Consider the following 20,636-nt stretch of genomic DNA (forward strand, 5'->3'; position numbering starts at 1 on the left):
TCATAAATAATTAGTGATAATAAGTAACAATACACGCACATGTATTTGGGTATAGTTTACTGTTCTTTTAGGGCTTACGACATTTGTCAGTGATTTCTTTTATTAATTTGTATAATTTCATGAGGATAGTTAATTTGTTATTCGCCATTAACTGCTTAAATTTAATTTTATTTAGTGAGGTGGTGTTCTTGTGTTTATTTGAATTGTTTTTGGCGTTAGTTAGGTTGTTACTGTTTTATTTTTGTCATTGTGAGTTGGGGGTTTTTAATAGTTTTTTTTAATTAAGTGGTTGAATTGTTTCGGAAGGTATTATTAAATAGCAATGGGGTTGTTGAACTTTCTAACCAAAGGTGTTTTGTTAATTTCATTGCTTTAATATGAGTTCCATATAAGCTTTCCTTTAAAGTGAAAATGTAGCATCAATAAACAACACAGGAGTTGATCCATACGGTTATGGCAAAAATGAAAAGGGAACACTTTTATATAAAAATTGTCTGGAGACTAATTTTCAGGGCAATTTAGTCATGTTTTGTTACTGTTCCTTTTGGAATTTTTTCTATAATAACAACTAATAAGTTTTTCCCTTTATTTAGGCCATTATTTCAAAGACATTACTTCGGAATATGTTCTCAAACCAATCTGTTGCCTTTCTGTTGGATATTTATTAAAGGGACTATAGTGTTGACTATAATGGCTATAAATATCTATAATGTTGACTATAATGGCTATAAATATCTATAATGTTGACTATAATGGCTATAAATATCTATAATGTTGACTATAATGGCTATAAATATCTATAATGTTGACTATAATGGCCATAAATATCTATAATGTTGACTATAATGGCTATAAATATCGACACAACATTGTTCATACAACTGTCACATACTTTGCTGATGTTTTTGCTGAATATTTTATGTGATCTTTATGGTTACGTGGAGAGTGCTTGGGTAGTAATTTGAGTATTACCTTTCAAAAAATTAGGTACTCGGTTTTGCTATATGTTCTTTTTAAAATTATTTTCGGATGTAATACCGCGGTTCACAGCTTGGATGAATTGAAGTTTCCACATAGTTACTTCCGTTTAGAGCTATGCTGTGGATGGCGGAACTTCTAAAACGTTCCCTGGTCGGGAGATAAGGATGATATTCTTTTCATGATGTAAAGGGGATGGTTTTCCGCGATCCTGTAAACACTGACAAAATCAGAAATTTTAATTTATTTTGTTCATATCATTTCTTTTTAACATATAATTGTTTTCCATGCTTAAACCCAGTTATAAACATTTATTTTGTTTTGGCAAGTGTATACTATTCTTTAAAAAAAAAATTGCAGCATTTAGCATGTGGCTGCTGGTCTCTTGTACTAAAGAAATCACGTCGTTCTTGTAGATTCTGCCTACTTGCTATAGATAGGGAACACAAGCCCAGTGTTAAAACTGCTGATGTCGCGTACTAAAGAAATCACGTCGTTCTTGTAGATTATGTCTTCTTGCTATAGATATGGAACAAAAGCCCAGTGTTAAAACTGCTGATGTCGCGTACTAAAGAAATCACGTCGTTCTTGTAGATTATGTCTTCTTGCTATATAAATGGAACAAAAGCCCAGCGGTAAACCACTCGCCTGATACGATGCTAAAGTGGGTAATTTCTGCTTCCAACCTGTGCACCCAAACTGGTATATCAAAGGTTTCTGCTATCCAGTCTGGTGGATGGTGCATAGAAAAGATCCCTTGCTATTGACTATATGTTAGAATTTCCAAATATTTCGCATCCATTGGCCGATGCTAAATAAATCAATGTTCTCTAGTGGTGCTTTAAACAATACAAACTTTTAACAATATATATGACCGTGTGATTTTGACTTCAAATAAAGATATATGTAAGGCATCTGATTACAGCATTGATTACACAAGAGTTGATTTACGCTATTTGTGTGTTTGTGTTTGATGTGTGTGTGTGTGTGTGTGTGTGTGTGTGTGTGTGTGACAAAATAAAACAGTCAGCACAATTTTTGTTTCAGTCAGTCTGTGGATTTTTGGGAGAGTATTTTATAGTTGTTTTGTGGGCGGGGGTATTCTTAATAACAGAACATGAATTGTACAACTGGCTAAACATATTATTAACCTGACTGAGTCACATACCACTGACAAATTGGCCATTGTGTAATAACTGGAGTTCCTTGCGAGTTAGTATATGTATTTTCACCTTTGTTATTATTAAAATTCTATATTTAACTTTATATTAAACATTTTATATGTTTAGTTTACAATGTAGACAGTAAGATAGATAGATAGATAGATAGATAGATAGATAGATAGATAGATAGATAGATAGATAACTAGTATAACGTGTTCATATGCCACTAGGGTTTCGAACACGGTGGCCTGGCTCAGGACAGCAATTCAATCTACAAATAATCAGCCAAAAACAATTCTTCGTTTTATAATCTAACTTTAAAATTTACACACACACCCCTAAACATGTGGTGTTTTGCTTCAATGTCTGCTTTAATTAGTGCCCTTCATTTTATTTTGGAAGTGCTCCTTTACCTTTCGATATTGAATGCATTCATCCATCGATAATTAATCTGTTTTCAAACTCTGTTAAAGTGACATTCCTGAGTTTGCTGCAATTTTTAAGATGTTATCAACTAACAGAGACTTTTTATCGATTGTAATTACATATCAAATATATTTTTCTGTATAAAATATTAGTGGCTGCATATTAAACGTGTTTCTGATCGTTCTAATATTTGTGCTAGGTTAAATTTCATTTTATTTCCTAAAATATAGTTTTTTCGTACTTACAAAATTATTTGAAGACAAAGTCCAGTTTGGGCTTCTTACAAATATTAAGACGACCAGAAACACATTGAATATACAGACACTGATATTCTAAACAGGAAACTATGTTTAATATGTAAGTTTAATCATAGAAATATTTTATTAGTCGGAAACATCTAACAATGCAGCAAACTCAGGAATGTCTCTTTAAGCCATCTATCTGTGTTGGTAAATTTCCAGGTTTCAAGTCGAATTTACCTTGAATATGAGTGTCACTCTCATATCATCTTTGTGGAAGATGAATGCTTTCCATCTCGTCCTCTTTATGACATTTTCTATCTTCACCAATAGATAGTTAACATATTCATTCCGTGTTGGAATGATATAGGCGAATTTAATTCATGGTTGTATACAGTATTACCGTGCCTAAAAAAGTGCTCCAACCAAATAAATATAACTTTTCTTTTTAATTTTTTTTTTTAAATTGTGAAAGTGAAAGTCATAGCAATACTGTTTGTAAGATGTTTTAACATACTAGTTGTTACCAAGGTTATGACACTCGTGAAATACATTGTCTTCGTTATTCGCCAAGGACAAAGTGTACCTTAGCATAAACTCTTTCCAGTTAAGGTTCAGGCACATCTCTCCCACATCTAATCTCTGGCATGGCCAGTGGTCGAGCGTGGAACAGAAAAAGTACTTATTAATGGGTCAATTTTGAATTATTTATAACAACTGGGTAGGGGGAATTTTGTTGCGTCATTCAAATAACCTATAGTAGTTATATACAAAATAGTTTTAATTAATTTAGTGTGACACTCATTTTTGACTGGTTATTTCCAAAAAGCTAAATAAAATAATAAAAATGCTCTTTAAAAAAACAATTAAAAGAGACCAGTTCCAGATGCCCAAAAAGGCTACTGAAGGAAAACATTAGTACAACCTAAACGCATCCGGAACTCGGCCTTCTGGCCAGCACCAAACTGCAGAACTTGACCCCAAAGGAGGACCCCAAACCGACCCCAAAAAGTGGACAATACGCCCCAGACGCGATCCGCCCCAACCACGGGTGGAATAAATGTAAACACCCGAGGACATTTATTCAATTACAAACATCCACGAATACACAAATTATTATTAAAATATATTAAAAAGAGAGGGGAAAAAAGAAGTTAAAAGACATTTTATAGCCCGAACCTCAAATTATATTTAAAAACATAAAACACACAATAATTAATAATAAAACATTTACAACAATAATTTCGTTTAAAAAAAAATATGAACACATTAAAAATTACGGTTAAAGTCGGTAGTATAACGGAGATCAGGAAAGTGTCACTGCCAGATGACTTTAACCACCATCGATCCACACATATATACATCATGCATCCACCACCAACAAACTACACATTAAAATAACTATATACATATAAATACCTTACAACAACAAAAATCACTTTCTCTTCCTACCTTATAATCCCCCTAATCCTCCCCTTCTATCTATTCCCTATTTCACCCATTAAAAAGGAGTAATAACACCATAAAACAATATTAAAAAAAAGGTTCCTCCATATCAGAAATAACAGTATTAGATTTAAAAGTAGGTCAGCAAGGGTGTGGCAGGAGGGATTAAAAAAACAAAACAAAACAAAGCCACACTAAAGTGATCGACGCCAGGTAGTCAGACGGAACAGACAGATATGCCTAATTACAATAAATGAAAAAAAGAAAAAAGTTGAGAGACCTATATAGGAACTCCCGTCTCCACAACCAGCACTCTGTGATCTTTATTTTTAATATTTTTATCCGGATTTAATAAATTGTTAATATTCAAATTCATATTATTATCATCAAATAATTCTATCTTCTTTTTTTGCTAAATTTTCTCAGATTTTTTTACAATTAACCTAACAGTGGTTAACACCGTCAATTACTTTACAGCTATTGCAAATGGGAGATTCGCTTTTCCTAATTATAAATTTAACATCTTTAAGTCCTACAGTGACTCCCATTCTTAATCTAGTAATAATTTTAGTAACTTCGAACTTAAAAGATGACAGCCCCCGTGTGGAGACGACAGGTTTAATATTGGCATGCCATGCGCTGGTCCTCTGGTCCCAGTTGGTTTGCTACAGTTTAACAAGGCATGGGTTAGGCAATGAGCCGGCCTCAAGATAATTATGTCTAACATTAATGTTAATAGCTTCATTGTTTGGGGATTTTTTGGCATTTAAGTTAGCTGGACAAAGTATTGATAACTTCTTAATACTTAATACTTTATTATCCTCTATTTATTTTGTTTATTTCAGTACTACTCTTTGATCATTTTGTTATTATAACACAAAAGGAAATATTACTATTTATGCCATGCAACATTAGTAATAAATCATATATTATATTTATTTACAGGAAAATAAAGAAGAAAGCTAACGATGTGCAGAACGAATCTAATAACTAACAGAAACCCAAATCAAGCTCACAACCTGCATGTTTCCGTAATTAGTACCTAAATACGGAAGACAGAAACATGCTAACACTAGAACTCCACAGTTTTCGTTTTTGATTCATATGAAACTATCAGTAAACAAGGCTTTTTATGTTTTTATGTTTTTATTTTATTTTTATTTTTTTCCCTTTTTTTTACAGATTGTGTTACCTTTGTGTATTTGAGTATTTTGTATTTGGGTTGTTTTTTTAATAATATTATAGCTCAAATTAGACTAAAGTTGCAGTATCATAGCTAGAAGTGCAGTACATATCTGACTAACATTAGTCAACAAAAAACTACTGCTGTTCGTTTCCATCAGACGGTAACTGATGAATTGGCTTGCAACAGTATAATGAATAGTGTTAAAACTCACATAAAAAACATGTTACTATATAAAAAGGAAGGAGGGTCTTAAAAGTTATAAACTGTATATATTATATCTCAAAATACTGGAACAGTAAGGCAGTTTAGTTATATATAGGCAGAATTGCATGTGCAACTAGTTTAGTTAGCTGTTCCATTAACTGTGTTCATCCATATTTCAAAAATACGTTTTTACCTTGGTATTTGAAGGGACAGTTATGAGTTTCGTTCCATTATAACATGTTTTAGACTAACAGAGTATTTATGATGACTAACATTGCGTATTAAAGATTTTTTATTTTTTTTTAAATATCGGTGTCTCTTAAAGCAAGGTGTTTTTGTCTTAACGTGTGTAACAGCCCAAACCGGATTTGGCCTTTCAATAATTTCGAACATACGAAAAAATGTATGTTACAAAATAAAAGGAAAAATTACTGGTATTCGAAACCAGAAAATGTATTTTAAAAAGTTAATTATAGTCACAAAAAATATCTGTTTAGTCTGAAACATCTTACGATGGCAGTGATTTCACCACAGTTCCTTCAGTAGCCGTATGTTAAGAATTGTTTTATTTATTTACACTGAAAATGTTTTGGAAAAAGATAATAATAAAACAAACAAAAATGTGACTTTGTATGTTGCTAAAACTTAACTATGCGTTTGAACATTATTCCTTATATTGTTAATGTCAGTTCATCGATTCCCTTTTCATGTAAACGGGCTATACAAATTAACCGATCACACATATAATATGTGCATAAATAACACGAGAATATGGCAATTGTAAAGTGCTTGTATTATATCCACAGATTCACATTCAGTACGACTATAGTCCGTCCCATTCTCCTACAAACATGTTGTTTGGGGGTTTTTGTACGTAAAAAGAAAAGTAAAAGTGTAAATATTTTGTTTTACTAATAAATTAAACAGTGTTGCTGTAATTCTTATGGGCATATAGCTGAATGATTAATGCGAAAGGGAAGCTGGCATTATGCAACTTTGATACTGCATCTTTATGATGGTTTACAAATTGTAATAGTATTTTTTATTTACGTTGCAGTATATTATTTTCTTATATTTTATTTTTTCTATTATTATTTTTAATTTGTTTTCAATTCAGTTTTATTCTATTCTATTTGATTTTTATATTTTATTTTAATTTAGTTTTTCAATAAATTAAATCATTTAGTACAACATTATATGTGTTCAAGTATCTTTTTTTTGTGGTGGTGGTTAGTGTGTGGGGTACCTTTTTTCGTGTTTTGTTTTTCTTTTGTTTGTTTACCTTTTTTTTTCTCTTTTTTTTTTTTGTGTTTTTGTTTGTTTGTTAAAGGATAACATAATACAATTATGAACTAGGAAATGTATGGCTATATTCCCAATTCGATCTTGGATTGATCCCCGTCGGCCCAATGCTCATAAGTGGTATATCAAAGGCTGCAGTATGTGTTGTCCATTGCTTCTAATGGAAATAATATGTAGCGGCTGTTCTTTCCAGGACAATATATCAAAATTACCTAATGTTTCACACCCAATAGCCGATGATTAATACACCACTGTGCTCTACTGCTGTCGTTAAGCAAACAAAAACTTTAATTTTGTATTCCTAAAAAGGAATACAAAGTTTTATTTCTTATGTTGCGTTCACGTAAGCGTTACAAAGCGTCTTACACAATACCAAAACAATACGTTCGAAACTTTATCCTAAAACAATGATGCCTCATACTTAAGTCATTGTAATGTTTTCAGTATCTACATTATACAGCTAATAATAGAAATTACGTCACCATTGAAGATATTATATGAATTATTTCACTATTCAAGAGAGTCAACTCTTGGTCCTTTTTCCTTTTACCGAAAACTAATTTTGATATAGAATTTTCAATAATTAGTATGAAATTGAAATATCATTTATTGGGAATGAAAAAATAAATAAAATGTGATCATCTGGCATTGCCCATTGGGCTCTTTCTCGTTCCAGCCAGTGCAACACGACTGGTATATCAAAGGCCATGGTATGTGCTATTCTGTCTGTGGGATGGTGCATATAAAAGATCCCTTGCTACTAATGTAAGATTTGTAGCGGGTTTCCTCTCTAAGACTATATGTCAAAATTACGAAATGTTTAAGATCATTAATAAATCAATGTGCTCTAGTGGTGGCATTCAACAAAATAAAGTTTAAACTTTTAATTTGGTATTTTGCCTAATAAATATAGGAATGACGTGTTTATTCTATGTATGAATGAGCACACATATACCACTACTATTTTAGTTTCACAAATAGCAAACTTGCGATACATTTCAATTGATATATTACATAAAAATAGCATACACTCAAGTTTTGAAACTATATATCAATGGCTACATGCGATTATTTGACATATATTCTAAATGCACACTAAAATTTAAGAATTTCATTACCTATGGCAATTGTTTACTTAATGTGTATAGTTAGATGTGTCACGGTTACCCTTGTTCATTAGATAGACTTTAGATGATTTACATGTTTTTTTGTTACACTTTGTGGGCATAATCCAGGAGCCAAGGTTCATGTTATAATGTCCTTGGTTTGTTTTTTCATTCCATCCAACTTTTATGTAAATCTTTTTATGCATTTGTTTGCATATCCTATTAAGTGCAGAATTTTAACAAAAGTGTTTTGTTAGTGTGACCAGGAAGTGGTTAATATTCATAAAGATGTATCGAGATGGATATTTAAAAAAAAAAAAAAAAAAATCCATCCCATCATGAACAGGGAACCCAACCCTATTATTATTATCCGGCAAATGCAGCCCACCCCCCACCCCCACCCCCCAAAAAAATGAAAGAAAGAAAAAAAAAGCCTATGTCTCCTGGACTAGCAATGCAATTTTACCTTTCATTGTTTCTATAACTAAATAGTATTCGTATTTTTGTGTACATATTTTAAAATAGTTTACAAACTATATATGAATCGTTACATGGTTTATTTGACATATATTTTAAATGCGCACTGAAATTGAAGAATTTCATTACGTATATCCACACACACACACACACACACACACACACATACACACATGTATACATATACTCTTCAAAAAAGGTAGGGGAATTTAGGTAATAACAGCCAATTAAAGAAGTATCAAGAGGTATCACTGTCTAGGAATAGATGCATGATAATAATGAAAGAATTGGGAATAAATAACAATCAGCAGTTCATGTTGGCAACAGATTGTATGGCTGCACACAACCTTAAAACAATATAGTAATGGCATGTGAAAAATTGAACATCCACATCATTTGATCAATAATGGGTAATACCCCCACGATTCGTCAAACATTCGTTTATTTGACGTGGCATGCTACGTATGAATCTCCCAATGCCGATTTGAGCAAGTCTTTCGCAGTCTTCTATGGGGGGAAAGGTCAGGGCTCGTGGCATTCTGGTAACGTTGTGCTGCTGAAGATAGTCATTTACGATATGTGCACGGTGGGCCTGAGCATTGTCAGCTTCAAACACAAACCACAGACCAGCACGGCGAGCACACTGTCACAGAACAACACTCGGTGCCAGCGTGTTATACCGGTAGTACTGATCAGTGACCTTCCCATGAACAAATATGACTGGTGTTCTTATTTGTTTTTCTCATTTCATCCTAAGTTTTTATGCGTTTTCTGCATATCCCATTCAGAGCAGATTTTTTTTTTTAACTTTAGTTTTTTGGTTGATTTTTGTTTTCTTCTTCTTGTTGCTTTGCTTCTTTTTCTTCTTTTTTGGGGGGTGGGGGCAGTGGTTTGTTTTGTTTTGTTTTGGGGGTTTTTTTTGGGGGGGGGTTGGCGTTTTTATTTCATCATACTTAACGTCAATATTTTAATGTGGGTTTGTTTTGTGTTGTTTTGTTTGTTTTTTGTTTGTTTTTGTGGGTTTTTTGTTTTGCATATCCCTTTAAGTGCACTCACAGTTAATATTCATAAAATGGTATCAAAAAACCCCCAACATATCTGGAATTGTTACGCATTGCAAACGCCCCCCCCCCCCCCCCCTAAAAAAAAAAAAAATAATAATAATAAATAAATAAATAAATAAATAAATAACAATAAAAATAAAAATAAATAAATAAAACCAAATTATGAATAGCTACCCCTAGACAACATAACTCGGCAAAGAAACAAAACTTAACCGGCAAATCCAGGTCCCCCAGAAATCAGCCTTTGGCTCCTGGACTAGCTCCGGTATTTTACCTTTCATTGTTTCTTCAACTAAATAGTGTAGGTTTTTTTGTGTAGATATTTTAAAATAGTTTCCAAACTGTACATATATATAGTCATTGCTTTCTTAATGTATATAGCTAGATTTTTCATGATTGCGCTTTCTTTAGACGGAGTTTAGATGGTTTATGTTTTTTATTGTTACAAGTTGTGGGATTCGTCCGGGAGCCAAGGTGTCATTTTATTTGATTTATTTTCTCTCATTTCATCCTACTTCTTTTTTTTTGCATTGTCATTCAGTGCAGAAATTTAATAAAAGTACTATGTGGTTGTGACCAGGAACAGGTTAGTACTCATAAAAAGGTATCGAAATGGACTGTACCTCGTGAATAAATGTTGCCATAAGAACAATTACTGTTTTTACTTTACTTTAGAACAATCTACATTTGTTAAATATTTGGGTGTAACCTTCGTAAAGAAAGGGTTAATATCTGGAATTGTCCAAAGGTTGCAAAAGTCCTCCACCCAACACAACCCAACCACACATTTCTTTGTTGTTGTTTGATTGTGTTGGGGCTTTTTGGGGGGCAGCATATTTTCTGGGGTATAGAGTATGTTTCCAACTTAGAAAATATTTTCAGTGGCTAAAATTGTATATTTGTCTTGTTTTGTATATTTAGTGTGATTTTGATCCTTGTAATATGTATCTTTGGGAAATAAAATGAAGTTGGGCTATTACATACCTTAGGGCAATCAGAAATACATTGGATGTACAGACACTAATGTTGAAAATAACGAAATTTATTTAATATGTCATTGCAGTCGTCAACAACGGTCTGTTAGTTGGAAACATTAACAATGGCAAAACATTTTGACTTCAATTGTGTTTTTCTTATGTATACAGTTTAATAAATAGTCAAGAGGCAGAATAATAAAAAAGCGGCTTAGAAAACGATTTCATTCTATCCGAGAGAGTCAAAGCGACCACCATGATTATTCCATGTAGGATGATTTGCTGCATGATATCCTAGTGAAGGTCAACAAAAATTGTGTTGGGGGTGGGGTCGTCAGAGTTCATTAAAGATCAATGGGGTACACATTTTAAGCACAAATTAAATTTTCATTTTCTTCATAAATATTATCTTCACATTCATACCTTTTGTACTGAATTAGTTATAAACACAAATAACACACTGAATTAGCAAAAAAAATTGTTTTTAATTTTGATTTGTATAGTTTAGCTAATTTGTTGTTGTTTGTGTTTACAAGTAATGGCTATGAAGATAATATTTATGAAGAAAATAAAAAAAACTATCTTTTTCCTCCAATTTATATCTCCTTGACCTTCAGTGACCTCTGGTGACCACACTGTGTTAGCTCCGGTATGACGTTTGCCAGTGAAACTTCTCTTATACCGATTTTGCGCAGCGTCCGTCCGTCAACATTTTTTTATTAAAGTCAGTCTTCTTGAATTTACAACTGATTGCACTGAAAAGTGGTACAATGATCATCTCGGTTAGTCTGAAGTTTTGAATTGATATTTTTGAAACTCAGAACAATGATTCCCAGGGGCATTCTTCATAAAGTAGTGAAGAGGAATTTTATAATTTATTTAATTTATGTGGGGGGTTTTAAATTATTATTATTAAATAGTAAAACATTTTTATCCAGATTTCAAATAATAATTTCCCTATATTTTTATTAGGTTATTCTGAAACTTGTTACAACGATCCTCTGGGGAAGTCATCCCAAACTAATACAGAAACGATAAAAAAAAAAAGTTTTTTTTATTATTATTTATTTATTTATTAAATAATTTTAATTGAGAATTAGAAAGTCTACCTTCATACTTTATTCATACTGTGCTAAATTCCGAAAATATCACAAATACAAGGTAAGTATTCGTGAAATGTTGTAAGGAATATATCTCTCAGATTTTGGAACGTACATAATACATCAAAATGCAGCTGGATACGACACTCATCGGATTTTGTTACAAATAAAGAATGCATTTGGAAAAATCAGTTCAATTTAAATGTGTGTTCAGATTTATCAAATGTTTTGTTTGTTAAATTGTTATTAATATAATTTTGACACTCTTGCTAGTCATTGACTCTAATTTAATTTATGTCTTGGTAATGTTTAAACTGTTTATTTTTGCATTCTATTCATAGGATTACATGATGTCACTAAATCTCATCAGTTAGAGTGCATTGCTAGAAATTATAAGAATTACTAATTTCAAAGTCTATTTTTAAGGTCTAATGCTTTAACTTTCTCATTGTAGAATTATTGCTTATTTAACATGAAAACTGAAAACTGAGCATGTGTCTGGCTTAGCTGATTGCAGTGGTCTTGTTAGTTATTTTCCCAGAACAAGATGTACAAGGTTAGTGGAACCTGCATACTGTACTACAACTCTGGCAGTTACAGGCTATAAGGATTTCAAATTTCTTGCAAAACACTTTCGGTTCCATTCCTTGTGATCATGGGAACTCATCGGGAAGTGATTTAAACAAATGTGTGTGTGTGTGTGTGTGTGTGTGTGTGTGTGTGTGTGTGTGTGTGTGTGTGTGTGTGTGTGTGTTTTCGTTGAATAGTCACGCTCGATATAATAATCATGGAAAACTAAATTTCAGTTCCATGATTTTACCAACACGGAACTGGAAACGATTGTTCCCATGGAATACGGGGGCCTGCAATTATGGGTAGCAATCAGAAATGCGGTGTGGATTGAAATACTAAATGCTGTAGCCACTTCATTTGTTCAGTATCGAGTCGTGATTTGCTACACATGTATCAGAGATCGCTACACAATTAAAAAAAAATTAAACAGTAGTTGCTAATCAATTTTCAATAGACAAGAAATACCACTAATCCAGATTTTTCAAACAAAATGTTCCCAGGAATGATAAGATACCGAGATTTTAATAACAAGATTTAATATATATATATATATACATGTATATATATTTTATTGCTTTATTTTGCTTGTGTTTTTTTATATGTTTGTTTCCAAACAAGCTGAGATTTCTATTTTTTTATTATTTAAATACAGAATTATTAATTAAATTTATTTACAATTGTTTTTTTTTCTCATATATTTTGTTCTATTTTAAATTTCCTTTGTAAAATATGTATAGCCTAAAGGCCTAATCTTTTTTTTTGAATTTCCATATTATAAATATTTAATTTTGATAATTGTTTTCTAGTTTCATTATTTATCATACCAAATATAATGACCGGTATTTCTCCTTCTAACTTGAGTATTTTGCTAACGTCGGTGCAATGTTGTGCCAACGTCGAGCTGACGCCTTCAAGCAGAAGTAAATTCGGCGCAAATGCTTCAGTGCGTTAATTTATATTTTACTATTTACATATAAAACCTTCGTAATTTCTTTATTGCCTTAAGATTTACATCTTATCAGCATTAATAATAACATAAATATAAATACATCTATATACAATATGTACAAACAATGGTGGATAATAATAAATAATATAATTAATCATTCAATTACTTAATTAATCAATAAGATAATTAAGTAACATCGAATTAAAATATTTATATGATCAATACATACTTATAAATAACAATAATTATATTTCACTATTCATTAAATTACACTATTTTTTTATTCTATTAATTAATCAAAAAATTCCTTATTATATTTGCCATTATTAGGTATTTCCCAAGATTGTTTAGGTCTTTATTATTTCCAGTGGTTAAAAGTTGTGAAAGTTTGAAAACGCTGGGTCGCATATAGTAATAACTTTTTATATACTTTTTGCTTAGGTCGTAATATTGTGGACATTGCAATATAAAATGAAACTCATCTTCTATCTCATTACTGTTGCAAAATGCACATACTCTTTCCTCTCTGTTAATGTTCCTGTATCTACCAGATTCGATATTTAATTTATTTGCACATAATCTCATTTTTGCTATTTCTTTTAAATATTTTTCTTCTAATGGCTTAGTAAGGTAAATTTGTAATTTAAATTCGTTTATCAAATTTCGATACAGAATGCCCTTAGGCGTGGTAATTAATTTACTAAAACAATGTTGTTTAAAACTATCGCATAATCTTTCCTTAATTACATTAAAATAATGGTCCTCAACATAGGTTAGATTCCATATATAGTTAAGACCCAACATATTAAGTTCCCTTCTAACATTCGTTAACCAATTATCTTCATTCTCATACATTTCATCATATACAGCTTTTAAAATACAATTACAAGTATTACGTAGCTTTATCCAATACTTGAAGATTCTCAGTTTTCTTATTATTTGTAAAGGAAATCGACCTAATTCACTGTAAACAAATTTAGTACAAGTTCCATTCCGTACATCCAGAAGCTTCTTACAGAATTGTATATGAATCTTTTCAACGTCCTGTGCGGAATGGAAACCCCATACTTCAGACCCATAACTAAGTATACTATTCACATAAGTATCGAACACTGATAACATGGTTTCAATATTAAAGTAATTTTTACTATATACATTGCGAATTGAAAATAGAGCTTTGTGTCCTTGTTCTGCGAGTCTTTTTTGGCAGCGACTGAATTTTCCGTTATAAAAGAATAATAGGCCAAGATATATAAATTCATTAACAACTTCTAAAGAACGACCGTTATAAGACCATTTTTCGTTTTTCCTTACTTTGCCTCCGTTTCTAAAAACAACTATCTTTGTTTTATTAATGTTTACAGTTATATCCCATCATTTGGAATAATTTGAGATAGCATTAATTAGATTCTGAAGTCCTTCTGGCGTTTCGGCTAAAAGAACCATGTCATCAGCGTACATTAATAGGAAAATATTTAACATTTGAATCTCAACATAAGGGCAATTATCAGTTAAAAGATGCATTTCACAATCGTTAACATACATAGAAAATAGAATCGGAGACAAAACCTCTCCTTGCAATAAACCGTTCTTACATATGAAGAAATCTGAAAATACGTTAGTATATTTTACACAGCATTTAACATTATCATATAAAAATCGGATAATAGCAAGCAATTTACCCTCGATTCCCTGTTTAATAATTTTATACCACAAGTTTTGTCTATTAATAAAATCAAAAGCTTTTCTGTAGTCTACGAAACAGCAGTATAGACGTTTTCGATTCTTCAGTGTTCTTTGGATTAATGCTTGCAGTATGAAGATAGCATCAACAGTTGACATTTGTTTTCGAAAACCAAATTGTGCATCTGTAATTACATTATTTTTGTGGTCAAAATTTAGTAATCGTTCATTTATGATAGACGTAAATAGTTTTCCCAGGCAACTAACTAATGTAATTCCTCTATAATTATCTGGATCGTTAGCATCTCCCTTTTTAAAAACAGGTACAATACACCCAACTGACCAACTGCGGGAAGTGACCTGATTTAAAAATAGTATTAAACAACAATAATAGGCATGGCATCAATACATTAACACAGACAATGAAATATTCATTTAAAATATTGTCATATCCACTTTCTTTGTCCTTCTTTAACTTGTGTACAGCAGTATATATTTCATGATCAGTTATATCACTATCTAGTTCTGTATCCACCGAGTCATGCGCACAGCTATCATAATTTGAAAGGAAGTCAGTTACGTCATTGTTAACGATTGGTTCTTTTGAAGCTAGATTTCTGAAATGTTTATTAAAGTCGTTACTACTCAGATCCGAGTTGGTACCTTGTTTACGCTTTTCAAACTGTTTATAAAAAGTTTTGGGGTAATGTTTTCGCAGAAAATTCAACATATTGCCTCTGAAGCAGAAACTATTCGTATTCATTAAGATTTTATATTGTGTTCCAAATACATATGTGACTGGTTAAATTCCTGAAATTAATACTGGAAATATTTTCTGTTCAAACACAAATAGTTGCCACTGAAGGTGAAGGTCGGGGTTTTTCTCACGCGGTCGCAAGGTGGGGGCGATATCAGCCCGAACCAACCACTTGCCAACGTCGTGGCAACGTTAGGCCGGCGACGGCGATAGTGCCAACCATGGCGATGTTGGGCCAACATAGTTGTTCCATCTGGGACCCATTAGTTGCGACGTGCCAATTTATCATAACCAGGTTGGCATCGAAGATTTGGTCTGTTTGATGTAACATTACATTCTAGATAGTTTAAAAAATAGTTGATGCATAGCGATCATTTTCATTTCATTTCAACTTATTTTCATGCCTATATCCAATTAAGGTTCAAGCACGCTGTCTTTGGCACACACCTCAGCCATCTGGGTTGTCTGTTCGGGACAGTTGGTTAGTTGTTAGTTGGTTAGTGGTTAGTGAAAGAGAAGAGGGTGTAGTGGACTTACACCTTCCGATTGAGCCCTTAAGAACTCGCTTTGGGTTGGAGCCGGTACCAGGCCTGTAGCGATCGGCGTAATAATTATTACATTAAACATTTAGTAATTATGTGCTATGAGAGGATCATTTAGACTAAGTTTGATTAAAAACTGCCTGAGAAGAAGTAAAAAATGTCTCAGTCAATCGAGGCCTGGGTGGCCATCTTGGATTTTGCATTGGCCCGAAAAATAACAAAACTTGGTCAGATCCATGAGAGAATTGTTTGAACCAAATAGGGTTGAAACCTGGCTAGTAAAACCTTAAGAAGTACTAAAACAGGTATCTGTCATTCAGAAGCCAGGGCGGCCATCTTCGATTTTGAATTGGCCTGAAAAATAACAAAACTTGGTCAGGGCCATAAGAGGATCATTAGTAATACATATGGTTGAAATTTGCATTGTGGAACTTGAGAAGAAGTAAAACATGTAGCACCTATTTTTGTTTTAACAGTCTATATATTTCATTCTAAAACTGATCATTGTTAATTTGTTTAGAACTAGACAAGATACAAGATGGGCACCGCTGATGATGGCACAAACTTACAGGTAGCAATCATGCGAGTAGCTTGTTTCAAGCTTGAGGGAAGCTCGTCGCAAGTATGCAAGAAGCTTGTTACAAGGTTGTAAAAAGGTTCCAAATACTAGCTTAAATTGGACAAGCATGCGGGTAGCTGGCAGCAAGCTGGTCGTAAGGTAGTTACCAACTAAAAAACAATATCTCGCAGATTTAGAAAAGTACATGATACATCAAAATGCAGAATCGGCACTCTTATGTTACAAATAAAAAGTGCACTTGGAGGTAATGGGTAACTGTTCAGTTTAAATGTCTTCAGATTTATTATATTTTGTTTTTTATTTTGCTATTAATATCATTTTGACGCTCTTGCTGGTCATAATTTAATGTTTGTCTTCCTAATGTTTCGACTGTTTATTTCTGCATTCTTGTGCTTGTCACGCGACGTCACTAAATGTCATCAGAACGCATTTTGCGGGAAATTATAAAAATTAGCGTTCTTCGAGTCTGACAAATAAAGCAGTAATGTACGAGTTCATGGATTTTAATAAAACAATTATTGATCTCATTTCGGGAAATATCAGGTTTTATAACTGCATTAATTACCTCAAAACCAAAAGTTACATGCCAAAAGTGTGAGTGTAGGTGGCAAAGATTCCGATATATTGGTACTAATAGCTATTGTATGACGGCCATCTTGGAAATCCAAAATTGCCACCATAATGTATCTTAACAAGTGGTCCCTTTTAAAAGTTGAAATCTAAGACAATGCTAAAATATTTCCAAATTGTTACTGGTTGTGTGTGTGGATCTGTTGACTGTGCAAAATAATTATGAGTTTTTCACACTTTTATGTTAGTTTTGTAAATAAGGCTTTCTGTCATTTGTTGTAAAGACACATTTTTTTTTCAAAACAATTTAACAATGACCCCTTTAATTATTCACATGGTACCTATCATTCACATTCTAGGCTGTTGAGTTGAAATATGTCCCCCATACAGGAAACAGTAGTACTTTTAATGCTAAGATGACCGTTTGACCTCTGGTGACCTAATTTGTGTATATACTCTTCCAAAAAAGGTAGGGGAACTCTAATAAGAATTTACAATTGCCAAAAGTGTAAGGTATATTAGCTGTGGGGAATGGTTATATGATACTAGTGAATTGATTGGACAAGCATTACAACTGGTAGTTCAGTATTATAGTAGGTTTTATGACCACCAAAAATCTTGAAAGACGATTGGGGTCAGAAGTGAAATTTGAAAGTTGACGTTTTTTTATCAGTAAATCGCCAATTCGAACAATAAAAATGTCTGTATGATCAACAGAATAAAAAAGATTGACATAAATAATGTTCCACAGTGATTAATGGACCGTCCTGGAAATTGTAAAAATCGAGAATGACACCCCACGCACGTGTACGGGGCAGCTGCGTGATGCATGTGCAAACTATGGAATGTGTTTCGGTGTGTTGATAAACAGACCTGAATGTTCTTTACTACGATGTCTGTGGTCAAATTGTGTTTTCGCTCTAATAGTTGATATTAACATTAATATTTCAGGTTCCCCAACATTAGTTTGAAGAGTATATATCAGTTTGTAGAGGGTGTAATATAAACATTGTGTGGCTGTGTTCATTGGATGAAAAGTCGTGATACATTTTGTTATAACTACCCCAACATATTGTACTTGAATTTTTCCTTGCCTCATTATATTTATGGGGTGATATATATCCAACAAAAAGCTACTTCTTGTAAAAGTCTATTGTACTAATTTATTAACTACAGGCATAGGGATATTAAAAAAACACCATCAGAATTTGCCGGCCTAGGTGATTATACCAATTCGTTAAATTTCAGGATCTGGCTTTGCCATGGACTATATATTCTGACGATTTAATTTTAAAATATTGAATTTGTTTTCCAGTTTATCAACATATTCATCTGTATTATCAATCTCTTTAGGCACTCTCTGTAAAAAAAAATGTAAAAAAACAACAAACCATCGATTTCTTTTCCTAACATTATTTTATTTGGGTTAAACCCAGTGATTTCATGCTGGTATTGTAGTTCTAAGTCATAGTATAGAAATCAAAGGTAAATGCAAATCCCAGTCAGACTGATCAGTTTGTACACATGCACTCGTAACATTTTGTTTTATTATTACTGTCCTGTTAAACTGTCATATCATTTACTCTCGACAATTTCCCCTTGATCTGAATGCAACTCTTTAGGCATACCATGCAAACCTACAAAAGAATATGTACACTAGCATCTATGCAACGGTTCCTTCCTCCTGATTAGGAATAGGGTAAGCCTCTGTCTGTTTAGTAAAGAAATCCCCTACCACAACTATGTACTTGTTACCCGTTGGGTATATGGATATGGACCAATAATATCCAACACTACTCTTTCCATAGGTTCACTAACTTTGTTTTTTCAAGATGTATTTTTTTCCTTATTGTTAAAAATAAAATATACTTTGTAAACTGAAAACTCATTAAAAGTAAATATTAAAACAGTAACTACACCATTATTACTAAGGGGTGGGGGGGGGGGGGGGGGGGGGGGGGGGGGGGGGGGGGGGGGGGAGGGGCATTTAGTCTTCGTGACAGATTTCCTAACTGAAATTATGCCGTTATTAAAGAAAAGTACTTTGTCTGTATCGCTTTATAAATATAGTCTGACACTTTGATGTAATATAATTAAAAAATAAAGATTGAACTGACACGTCACTGCGGACTGGAAAATGCTGTGGACACTATTTTTTCCACGGCAAATTATTTGCCATTAACATTTTCTTAATTGCAGGGGTTGGATATACAAATATGTAGAGACTATTACCGGCAATTATACGAGGACAATATGTTGGCATCATATATATACTTAACTCCAAAAGAAACGCGAACATTTTAAAATATTAAAAAACCCACATTTGAATAAACTATGTACAAATCGATTAAGTTGACCAATAGCCATCTTGTCAGCGTATCCAATTCCACATAACGCATGAAAAAAACGAGTACAGTGTGACGTTACGCACGTGCTGAAATTGACGACCAAAATCGATCTGGAATGCAAAACGGGTGGATCATGAAAGATGCGAATTGCACGTGAAACACTACCAGGCCTGGGTATAAAAGAAACGCCAGACAGCAATGTTCAACTCATTTTACGAGTAGCGATACAACGATGCCACGACTTAACGCTGATTCCAAACATAGAGCTTTGGGGAATTTGGAGGCCGGAATGGATGCCAGGCAGGTTGCACGTGCTTTCGGTGTCCATGTCTCGACAATCTACCGTCTCATAGACCGATTTCTACAGAACAAGAACGTCGTCGACCGTCCACGTAGCGGCCGTCCCAGAGTGACGTCACAGCGCCAGGACCGTTACATCGTCCGAACTCACATGCGTGATCGGTTCGTACCAGCCACCACAACAGCCCGGCAGACAGTGGGAACCCACAACCGCCCCGTTTCCTACACCACGGTACGACGTCGTCTGATCGCCATCCATCTGAACTGTCGTCGACCGTACATTGGACAACGTCTCACACAGCGACACCGCCTTGCACGACACAACTGGGCTGTTCTGCATCGAGAGTGGCGGAACCGACAGTGGCAGAACATCGTCTTCTCCGACGAAAGCCGCTACTGCTTAGATAGGGCCGACGGTCGTATGAGGGTGTGGAGGCGTCGAGGTGAGCGCTTCACAGATGCGTGTGTTATGGAGAGGGACCGTTGGGGAGGGCCTTCCGTCATGCTGTGGGGTGCCATATCCTGGGGACGTCGTGTACAACCTGTCATCTTCGACAACAACGGCCGAGGACGCGGCAGGGGCGTCACAGCACAGCGCTACATCGACGAAGTGCTCACGCCTGTGGTGGTGCCTTTTTTCGCGGGTCACCGTCAGATGGTTTACCAGCA

This window comes from Gigantopelta aegis, chromosome 12, assembly GCF_016097555.1.
Source record: "Gigantopelta aegis isolate Gae_Host chromosome 12, Gae_host_genome, whole genome shotgun sequence".
NCBI classification, from domain to species: Eukaryota; Metazoa; Mollusca; class Gastropoda; order Neomphalida; family Peltospiridae; genus Gigantopelta; species Gigantopelta aegis.